This window comes from Cryptomeria japonica, unplaced genomic scaffold (genome assembly GCF_030272615.1).
Source record: "Cryptomeria japonica unplaced genomic scaffold, Sugi_1.0 HiC_scaffold_64, whole genome shotgun sequence".
NCBI lineage: Eukaryota > Viridiplantae > Streptophyta > Pinopsida > Cupressales > Cupressaceae > Cryptomeria > Cryptomeria japonica.
In genome coordinates, this window is record NW_026728886.1 from 530,001 (window position 1) to 541,265 (window position 11,265).

At 61.6% G+C, this 11,265-nt stretch overlaps 2 non-coding genes across 2 annotated transcripts; both read right to left on the bottom strand.

The window, feature by feature from the left end:
• Positions 1-1,517: 1,517 nt before the first annotated feature.
• LOC131863525 (5S ribosomal RNA) lies at positions 1,518-1,636 on the bottom strand. The gene has a single exon (XR_009362425.1). It is a non-coding gene; the product is annotated as a 5S ribosomal RNA (ribosomal RNA).
• A 5,916-nt stretch (positions 1,637-7,552) lies between these two features.
• Positions 7,553-7,671, bottom strand: LOC131863526 (5S ribosomal RNA). Its single transcript, XR_009362426.1, has one exon. It is a non-coding gene; the product is annotated as a 5S ribosomal RNA (ribosomal RNA).
• Positions 7,672-11,265: the final 3,594 nt, after the last annotated feature.

Below are 11,265 nucleotides of genomic sequence, written 5' to 3' on the forward strand. Positions count from 1 at the left end.
CTGGTGCGCACCAAGGAGCGCTCCGAAGTGTGCTCCAAGGTGCGGCGTGCACGAAGTCGGAGCCCGGTTTGCCCCGGGTGCGCACCTCGCGTGCACCTTCGCCGCGGTGGGCACCTTGGCTGGGTTGGGCACCATTGAGCGCTCCGAAGTGTGCTCCAAGGTGCGCACCATGGCCCTCCAAGGTGCGCAGCATGGCGTGCACGAAGTCGGAGCCCGGTTTGCCCCGGGTGCGCACCTCGCGTGCACCTTCGCCAGGGTGGGCACCTCGGTGCGCACACCTTCTCAATGTTTTCTTGCCTTTTCTGGAAATTGGTGAAGGCAGCGCATCAAAGGTGCGCACCTCGGTGTGCTCCGAGGTGCGAACCCGAGAGCGCTCCGAGGTGCCCACGAAGTCGAAAGTCGGGTTAATTGCATTGTTTTCCCCGGGTGCGCTCCGAGGTGCGCAACATCGGTGCGCACCAAGGAGGGCTCCGAAGTGTGCTCCAAGGTGCGCACGATTCGGAGCTCGGTTTGCCCGGGGTGCGCACACCTTGGCTGGGTTGCGCACCCTTTGTGCGCTCCAAGGTGCGCACGAAGTCGGAGCTCGGTTTGCCCCGGGTGCGCACCTTCGCCAGGGTGCGCACCTTGATGCGCACGCCTTGGCTGGGCTGCGCACCTTGGTGGGCGCCATGGTGCGCACCTTTCGTGCGCTCCAAGGTGCGCACGAAGTCGGAGCTCGGTTTGCCCCGGGTGCGCACCTTGGTGGGCGCCATGGTGCACTCCGAGGTGCCCAAGATTGGTGCGCACCAAGGAGCGCTCCGAAGTGCGCTCCAAGGTGCGCAGGTGCGCGCGAAGTCGAAAGTTGGGTTAATTGTCCGGTTTGCCTCGGGTGCGCACCTTGCGTGCACCTTCGCCAGGGTGGGCGCCTTGGTGCGCACACCTTGGCTGGGCTGCGCACCCGGGCGCGCACACCTTGGCACCCGCGTTTCCTTCATTTTAAATTTTTTTTTTTTACAATCTCTCAAGTGGGAAATTCTATAATCTCAACTTTTTTTGCCTTTTCAGGAAACTTTTGAATGGAGCGCATCATTGGTGCGCTCCGAAGTGTGCTCCAAGGTGCGCACCTCTGGTGTGCTCCAAAGCTCTCTCTAGCTGCGTGCACCTGCCCCGGCCGCGCACCCGGCCCCGCCCAGCTTCGCTCACCTGTCCCGGGCGTCTGGTGCGGAACCTTAGAGTAAGAAACATCACCGTGCACCTTGGCCAACGTGCGCGACTCGACCGAGCGCGCACTGGCCGAGGTGCACACCGATTTCACCTGGGTGCGCGCGCAGCACCTCGGGCGCACCGGGGTGCGCGCACAACGCCCGGGTTGCACCGTGGCCTGTGTGCTCGGGGCGCCTCGGGTGCGCGCTCGGTGTCGCCCCCGCGCGCGCGGTAGTGCGGGCAGCGCACCCCGGCCCGGCCCGGCCCCGACGAGAACGCAAACGGGCAAAAGGTTTATTCAAATAGCATTGCGACGCCCGGCGAAAAACTAAAAAAGGGTGCAACACCGGGACTTCCCGGGAGGTCACCCATCCCAGTACTACTCCGGCCCAAGCGCGCTTAACTGCGGAGTTCTGATGGGATCCGGTGCACTAACGCTGGTATGATCGCACCCGTTATGAGCTTGTCGCAGTGTGTACTTAGCAAACCGCGACCCACGTGCGAATCCACCCCGGCCACCCACCCCCGTCGAGGTGCACACCCTCCCTCGCGAAGTGCGCCCCGTTCGCCAAGTGTGAGCCCTGCCCGGGTGCGCGCACCTTGCTAGGGCGTCGGGTGTGCACCCGGCCCGGCCTACGTGCGTGCACCTGGACGGGGCGTCGTGTGCGTGCAGTGTCCCGTCTGCAACGCGGTGCCCACACACCACCTCGGGCGCAACGACCTGCGCTCACATGTGGGCCGAGTGCACCTTGGTGCATGTTCGGGGCGCCTCGGGTGCACGCTCGATCTTGCCCCGGTGCACCAAGGCGCTCGGTTTGCCCCGGGTGCGCACTTGGTGCAAGGTGGGCACCCAAAATAGGGATCAAGCACCAAAACACAAGTTTCGGGATGCAAAATGGGACCCAAGGACCACAAATGCGTTCCAAGACCCATGATGGGTCCACGAGAACAAAAATGTGTTCCGAGACTTAATAAACAAATATTGGGTTTTAGGAGAAGAAACATGCTCTGATGCCCAAAACGAGAATCGACCCCGAAAAGGCCACAGGCCAAAAGTGGGATGCGAGACAAAAAAAAATGGGACCCGAGGACCAAAATTGGGTTCCCAGGTCGAAGACAGGGCAACCGGACAAGAAACGACCTCTAAGGCTCGAAATGAGTCCCGACGACTAAAACTTGACAAGAAGCACCCATCAGGCACCCAACTCGACACCCATGGGATGCCGACCCACCCGGGCTTCCACCTAGCACACCTTGGCACCCACCCACCCTCGCACCCAACCTCGCACCCAACTTAGCACCTTTGAACCCACATTGGCACTCACCCTGACCCTGGCACCTTGGAACCCACATTGGCACTCACCTTGACCCTGGCACCCACCTTTGCACTCACCTTGGGACCCACCCTGGCTCCCACCTCGGCACCCACCCAGACACCCACCTTGGTTCCTTGGCACCCACCTTGGATCCTTGGCACCCACCCCGACACCCACCTTGGCACGCAACTTGGCTACTTGCCACCCACCTTGGCTCCTTGACGCCCACCCCGACAACCACCCCGTGACCTACCCTGGCTAGGGTTGGTGCACACCCACCCTGGTGCCCACCTTGGCACCCACCCCATGACCCACCTTGGCACGCACCTTAGTACCCACCCCGTTACCCACCCTAGGACCCACCCCGTGACCCACCTTGGCCAGGGTGGGTGCCTTGGTGCGCACAACTTGCCTGGGCTGCACACCAGGGCGGGCTCAAGATGGCACCCGCGTTCCGTTTTTTTCACTATCTTTCAAAACGGAAATTTTAAAATCTCGTTTTTTTTTTTTTTTTTGCCTTTTCTGGAAATTAGTGAAGGCAGCGCATCAAAGGTGCGCAATGCTGGTGCGAACCCGGGAGCGCTCCGATGTGTGCTCCAAGGTGCGGCGTGCACGAAGTCCGAGCCCGGCTTGCCCCGGGTGCGCACCTCGCGTGCACCTTCGCCGGGGTGAGCACCTTGGCTGGGTTGCGCGCCCTGGTGCGCACCAAGGAGCGCTCTGAAGTGTGCTCCAAGGTGCGGCGTGCACGAAGTCGGAGCTCGGTTTGCCCCGGGTGTGCACCTCGGGTGCGCACCTCGCGTGCACCTTCGCTGCGGTGGGCACCTTGGCTGGGTTGCGCGCCTTGGTGGGCACCATGCAGTGCACGAAGTCGGAGCCCGGTTTGCCCCGGGCGCGCACCTCCGCCAGGGTGGGCACCTTGGTGCGCACAACTTGCCTGGGCTGCGCACCAGGAAGGGCTCAAGATGGCACCCGCGTTCCGTTTTTTTCACTATCTTTCAGAACGGAAATTTTAAAATATCGTTTTTTTTTGCCTTTTCTGGAAATTAGTGAAGGCAGCGCATCAAAGGTGCGCAACGCTGGTGCGAACCTGGGAGCGCTCCGATGTGTGCTCCAAGGTGCGGCGTGCACGAAGTCGGAGCCCGGTTTGCCCCGGGTGCGCCCTGGTGGGCACCATGGTGCGCACCAAGGAGCGCTCCGAAGTGTGCTCCAAGGTGCGGCCTGCACGAAGTCGGAGCCCGGTTTGCCCCGGGCGTGCACCGCGGGTGGGCACCTTGGTGCGCATGCCTTGCCTGGGCTGCGCACCAGGGCGGGCTCAAGATGGCACCCGCGTTCCGTTTTTTTCACTATCTTTCAAAACGGAAATTTTAAAATCTCATTTTTTTTTGCCTTTTCTGGAAATTAGTGAAGGCAGCGCATCAAAGGTGCGCACCTCGCTGCCCACCACGGTGCGCAACGCCGGTGGGCACCCGGGAGTGCTTCGAAGTGTGCTCCAAGGTGCTGCGTGCACGTTGTCGGAGCCCGGTTTGCCCCGGGTGCGCACCTCGCGTGCACCTTCGTCAGGGTGGGCACCTTGGCTGGGTTTGCCCCGGCTGCGCTCCGAAGCGGGGTTATTGGAGCGCCGCCTCTTTTTTTGTCGGAGCGTTTGGTGGGGTTTCTCGCATTGGCTCTTCCCAGGCCCGGTTGCCACCCTGGCGCGCACGAAGTCGGAAGTAGGGTTAATTGCCCGGGTGCGCACCTTTGCCAGGGTGGGCACCTTACCTGGGCTGTGCACCCGGGCGGGCTCAAGATGGCACCCGCGTTCCGTTTTTTTCACTATCTTTCAAAACGGAAATTTTAAAATCTCCTCTTTTTTTTGCCTTTTCTGGAAATTAGTGAAGGCAGCGCATCAAAGGTGCGCACCTCGCTGCCCACCTTGGTGTGCTCTGAGGTGCGCACCCGGGAGCGCTACGAAGTGTGCTCCAAGGTGCGGCGTGCACGTTGTCGGAGCCCGGTTTGCCCCGGGTGCGCACCTCGCCTGCACCTTGGCCGGGGTGGGCACCCTGGCTGGGTTTGCCCAGGGTGCGCTCCGAAGCGGGGTTACTGGAGCGCCCCCTCTTTTTTTGTCAGAGCGTTTGGTGGGGTTTCTCGCATTGGCTCTTCCCAGGCCCGGTTGTTGGGTGCGCTCCCACCCTGGCGCGCGCGAAGTTGGAAGTTGGGTTAATTGCCCGGGCGCGCACCTTCGCCAGGGTGGGCACCTTGGTGCGCACACCTTGGCTGGGCTGCGCACCAGGGCGGGCTCAAGATGGCACCAGCATTCCCTTTTTCTCACTATCTTTCAAAACGGAAATTTTAAAATCTCGTTTTCTTTTGCCTTTTATGGAAATTAGTGAAGGCATCGCATCAAAGGTGCGCACCTCGCTGCCCACCTTGGTGTGCTCCGAGGTGCCCACCACGGTGCGCTCCGAGGTGCCCACCACGGTGCGCAACGCCGGTGCGAACCCGGGAGCGCCCCGATGTGTGCTCCAAGGTGCGGCGTGCACGAAGCCGGACCCCGGTTTGCCCCGGGTGCGCACCTCGCGTGCACCTTGGTGCGCACACCTTGGCTGGGTTGCGCGGCCTGGTGGGCACCATGGTGCGCACCAAGGAGCGCTCCGAAGTGTGCTCCAAGGTGCGGCGTGCACGAAGTCCTAGCCCGGTTTGCCCCGGGTGCGCACCTTCGCCGCGGTGGGCACCATGGCGTGCACGAAGTCGGAGCCCGGTTTGCCCCGGGTGCGCACCTCGCGTGCACCTTCGCCGGGGTGGGCACCTCGGCTGGGTTGCGCGCCCTGGTGCGCACCAAGGAGCGCTCCGAAGTGTGCTCCAAGGTGCGGCGTGCACGAAGTCGGAGCCCGGTTTGCCCCGGGTGCGCACCTTCGCCGCGGTGGGCACCCTGGTGCGCACCATGGCGTGCACGAAGTCGGAGCCCGGTTTGCCCCGGGTGCGCACCTCGCGTGCACCTTCGGCGGGGTTGCGCGCCCTGGTGCGCACCAAGGAGCGCTCCGAAGTGTGCTCCAAGGTGCGGCGTGCACGAAGTCGGAGCCCGGTTTGCCCCGGGTGCGCACCTCGCGTGCACCTTCGGCGGGGTTGCGCGCCCTGGTGGGCACCATGGTGCGCACCAAGGAGCGCTCCGAAGTGTGCTCCAAGGTGCGGCGTGCACGAAGTCGGAGCCCGGTTTGCCCCGGGTGCGCACCTCGCGTGCACCTTCGCCGCGGTGGGCACCATGGCGTGCACGAAGTCGGAGCCCGGTTTGCCCCGGGTGCGCACCTCGCGTGCACCTTCGCCGGGGTGGGCACCTCGGCTGGGTTGCGCGCCCTGGTGCGCACCAAGGAGCGCTCCGAAGTGTGCTCCAAGGTGCGGCGTGCACGAAGTCGGAGCCCGGTTTGCCCCGGGTGCGCACCTCGCGTGCACCTTCGCCGCGGTGGGCACCATGGCGTGCACGAAGTCGGAGCCCGGTTTGCCTCGGGTGCGCACCCCGCGTGCACCTTCGCCGGGGTGGGCACCTCGGCTGGGTTGCGCGCCCTGGTGCGCACCAAGGAGCGCTCCGAAGTGTGCTCCAAGGTGCGGCGTGCACGAAGTCGGAGCCCGGTTTGCCCCGGGTGCGCACCTCGCGTGCACCTTCGCCGCGGTGGGCACCTTGGCTGGGTTGGGCACCATTGAGCGCTCCGAAGTGTGCTCCAAGGTGCGCACCATGGCCCTCCAAGGTGCGCAGCATGGCGTGCACGAAGTCGGAGCCCGGTTTGCCCCGGGTGCGCACCTCGCGTGCACCTTCGCCAGGGTGGGCACCTCGGTGCGCACACCTTCTCAATGTTTTCTTGCCTTTTCTGGAAATTGGTGAAGGCAGCGCATCAAAGGTGCGCACCTCGGTGTGCTCCGAGGTGCGAACCCGAGAGCGCTCCGAGGTGCCCACGAAGTCGAAAGTCGGGTTAATTGCATTGTTTTCCCCGGGTGCGCTCCGAGGTGCGCAACATCGGTGCGCACCAAGGAGGGCTCCGAAGTGTGCTCCAAGGTGCGCACGATTCGGAGCTCGGTTTGCCCGGGGTGCGCACACCTTGGCTGGGTTGCGCACCCTTTGTGCGCTCCAAGGTGCGCACGAAGTCGGAGCTCGGTTTGCCCCGGGTGCGCACCTTCGCCAGGGTGCGCACCTTGATGCGCACGCCTTGGCTGGGCTGCGCACCTTGGTGGGCGCCATGGTGCGCACCTTTCGTGCGCTCCAAGGTGCGCACGAAGTCGGAGCTCGGTTTGCCCCGGGTGCGCACCTTGGTGGGCGCCATGGTGCACTCCGAGGTGCCCAAGATTGGTGCGCAACAAGGAGCGCTCCGAAGTGCGCTCCAAGGTGCGCAGGTGCGCGCGAAGTCGAAAGTTGGGTTAATTGTCCGGTTTGCCTCGGGTGCGCACCTTGCGTGCACCTTCGCCAGGGTGGGCGCCTTGGTGCGCACACCTTGGCTGGGCTGCGCACCCGGGCGCGCACACCTTGGCACCCGCGTTTCCTTCATTTTAAATTTTTTTTTTTTACAATCTCTCAAGTGGGAAATTCTATAATCTCAACTTTTTTTGCCTTTTCAGGAAACTTTTGAATGGAGCGCATCATTGGTGCGCTCCGAAGTGTGCTCCAAGGTGCGCACCTCTGGTGTGCTCCAAAGCTCTCTCCAGCTGCGTGCACCTGCCCCGGCCGCGCACCCGGCCCCGCCCAGCTTCGCTCACCTGTCCCGGGCGTCTGGTGCGGAACCTTAGAGTAAGAAACATCACCGTGCACCTTGGCCAACGTGCGCGACTCGACCGAGCGCGCACTGGCCGAGGTGCACACCGATTTCACCTGGGTGCGCGCGCAGCACCTCGGGCGCACCGGGGTGCGCGCACAACGCCCGGGTTGCACCGTGGCCTGTGTGCTCGGGGCGCCTCGGGTGCGCGCTCGGTGTCGCCCCCGCGCGCGCGGTAGTGCGGGCAGCGCACCCCGGCCCGGCCCGGCCCCGACGAGAACGCAAACGGGCAAAAGGTTTATTCAAATAGCATTGCGACGCCCGGCGAAAAACTAAAAAAGGGTGCAACACCGGGACTTCCCGGGAGGTCACCCATCCCAGTACTACTCCGGCCCAAGCGCGCTTAACTGCGGAGTTCTGATGGGATCCGGTGCACTAACGCTGGTATGATCGCACCCGTTATGAGCTTGTCGCAGTGTGTACTTAGCAAACCGCGACCCACGTGCGAATCCACCCCGGCCACCCACCCCCGTCGAGGTGCACACCCTCCCTCGCGAAGTGCGCCCCGTTCGCCAAGTGTGAGCCCTGCCCGGGTGCGCGCACCTTGCTAGGGCGTCGGGTGTGCACCCGGCCCGGCCTACGTGCGTGCACCTGGACGGGGCGTCGTGTGCGTGCAGTGTCCCGTCTGCAACGCGGTGCCCACACACCACCTCGGGCGCAACGACCTGCGCTCACATGTGGGCCGAGTGCACCTTGGTGCATGTTCGGGGCGCCTCGGGTGCACGCTCGATCTTGCCCCGGTGCACCAAGGCGCTCGGTTTGCCCCGGGTGCGCACTTGGTGCAAGGTGGGCACCCAAAATAGGGATCAAGCACCAAAACACAAGTTTCGGGATGCAAAATGGGACCCAAGGACCACAAATGCGTTCCAAGACCCATGATGGGTCCACGAGAACAAAAATGTGTTCCGAGACTTAATAAACAAATATTGGGTTTTAGGAGAAGAAACATGCTCTGATGCCCAAAACGAGAATCGACCCCGAAAAGGCCACAGGCCAAAAGTGGGATGCGAGACAAAAAAAAATGGGACCCGAGGACCAAAATTGGGTTCCCAGGTCGAAGACAGGGCAACCGGACAAGAAACGACCTCTAAGGCTCGAAATGAGTCCCGACGACTAAAACTTGACAAGAAGCACCCATCAGGCACCCAACTCGACACCCATGGGATGCCGACCCACCCGGGCTTCCACCTAGCACACCTTGGCACCCACCCACCCTCGCACCCAACCTCGCACCCAACTTAGCACCTTTGAACCCACATTGGCACTCACCCTGACCCTGGCACCTTGGAACCCACATTGGCACTCACCTTGACCCTGGCACCCACCTTTGCACTCACCTTGGGACCCACCCTGGCTCCCACCTCGGCACCCACCCAGACACCCACCTTGGTTCCTTGGCACCCACCTTGGATCCTTGGCACCCACCCCGACACCCACCTTGGCACGCAACTTGGCTACTTGCCACCCACCTTGGCTCCTTGACGCCCACCCCGACAACCACCCCGTGACCTACCCTGGCTAGGGTTGGTGCACACCCACCCTGGTGCCCACCTTGGCACCCACCCCATGACCCACCTTGGCACGCACCTTAGTACCCACCCCGTTACCCACCCTAGGACCCACCCCGTGACCCACCTTGGCCAGGGTGGGTGCACCCACCCTGGTGCCCACCTTGGCACCCACCCATCCTAGCACCCAGCCTGTGACCGGGCTTGGAACCCAACCTTGCACCCGTCTTGGCCAGTGTGGGTGCGCACCCATCCTGGCACCCACGTTGTGACACACCCTTTAACCCACGCACCCTAGCAGCCACGTTGGCACCCACCTTGGAACACAACCTAGCAACTTGGCACCCACCCCGTGACCCACCTTGGCATCCACCATAGCAGTCGCCCACTTGGCACCCACCTTGGAACCCAAGTTGGCACCCACCTCGGCACCCACCTTGACACTTGTGGACCCACCTTGCCACTCACCCTAGCATCGACCCATCCTAGCACCCACCCTGGCACCTTTGCACCCTAGCACTCACCCATCCTAGCACCTAACCTGTGACCCACCTTGACACTCACCCTCGCACCCACCTTGGAACCCAACCTAGCACCCACCCACCCTGACACCAACCCTAGCACCTACCCACCCTTGCACCCACCCTGTGACCCATCTTGGCACCCACCCATCCTACCACTCAACCTATCACCCACCTTCTCACCCACCTTGGCATCCACCTTAGCACCCACCCACACTGGCACCTTGGCACCCACCTCGGGCAAGGTGGGTGCACACCCACCCTGACACCCAATTTAGAACCAACCGAGCATGTTACCCACCTTGGCACCCACATTGCAGCCCACCCTAGTACCCACCCTATGACCCACATTGGCATCCACACCCTAGCACCCAGGCACCTCGACACCCGCCTTGACACGCACCCTAGCACTAAACCTGTGACCCACCTTGGAACTCACCCTAGAACCCACCCACCCTGTGAACCACCTTGGCATCCACCTTAGCACCCACCCACCTTGGCACCCACTCTAGCACTCACCCATCCTAACACCCAACTTGTTACCCACCTTGGCACCCGCCCTCGCGTCCACCTTGAAACCCACCCTAGCACCCACCCACGCAGGAGCCCACCTTGGCACCCAACCTAACACCCACGCATCCTGGCACCCAACTTGTGACCCACCTTGGAACCCACCCTAGTACCCACCTTTGAACCCACTATATCACCAACCCACCTTGGCACCCACCCTATGACCCTCTTTGGAATCCACCCTAGCACGCACCCACCCTGGCACCCACCATGGAGCGCACCCTAGCACCCACCCACCTCGGCACGCACCTCAACACCCACCTTGGTGTGCGCACTGCGCCAACCTCTCAAAGACCCTATGTGGTGCGCTCCAAAGTGTACACCTTTGGTGCGCTCCAAGGTGCGCACCTTTGGTGCACACCGAGGTGCACACCAAAGTGTGCACCGAGGTGAGCACCAAAGTGCACTCCAAGGTGCACACCAAGGCGTGCACCTTTGGTGCGGTCAATGCAAACGAATTCGGAAGTTGGGGTCGATGTCCTAATCGCTGCTGCAGACTACACGTATGAGAATCGGACAAATAGCTTTATATAGGGGAGGTGTTGCGTTTGATGGGTCGACTCCCCTGGTTGTGTGCACTGCACCAACTTCAAAGACCCTGTCTTGTTTAAGAAGTCAAAAGTTGGGGTGGATGTCCTAATCATTGCTGCAGTCTACGCATGTATGAGAATCAGACAAATAGCTTATATAGGGGAGGTGTTGCATTCGGTGGGTTGACTCCCCTGGTTGTGCGCACTGCGCCAACCTCAAAGACCCCGCATAGCAGAAGAAGTCGGAAGTCGGATTTTGGTGAGCACCAAGGCGTGCACCTTTGGTGCGGTCAACGCAGACGAATTCAGAAGTTGGGGTGGATGTCCTAATCGTTGTTGCAGGCTACACATGTATGAGAATCAGACAAATAGCTTATATAGGGGAGGTGTTGGGTTTGATGGGTCAACTCCCTTGGTTGTGCGCATTACGCCAACCTCAAAGACCTTGTTTTCGTTAAGAAGTCAAAAGTTGGGGTCAATGTCCTAATGGCTCCTGTAGGCTACACATGTATGAGAATCGGACAAATAGCTTATATAGGGGAGGTGTTGGGTTTGATGGGTCGACTCCCCTGGTTGTGCGCATTACGTCAACCTCAAAGACCTTGTTTTCGTTAAGAAGTCAAAAGTTGGGGTCGATGTCCTAATTGCTCCTGTAGACTACACATGTATGAGAATCAGACAAATAGCTTATATAGGGGAGGTGTTGGGTTTGATGGGTTGACTCCCCTAGTTGTTCGCATTACACCAACCTCAAAGACCTTGTTTTCGTTTAGAAGCCGAAAGTTGGGGTCGATGTCCTAATTGCTCCTGCAGGCTACGCATGTATGAGAATCAGACAAATAGCTTATATAGGGGAGGTGTTG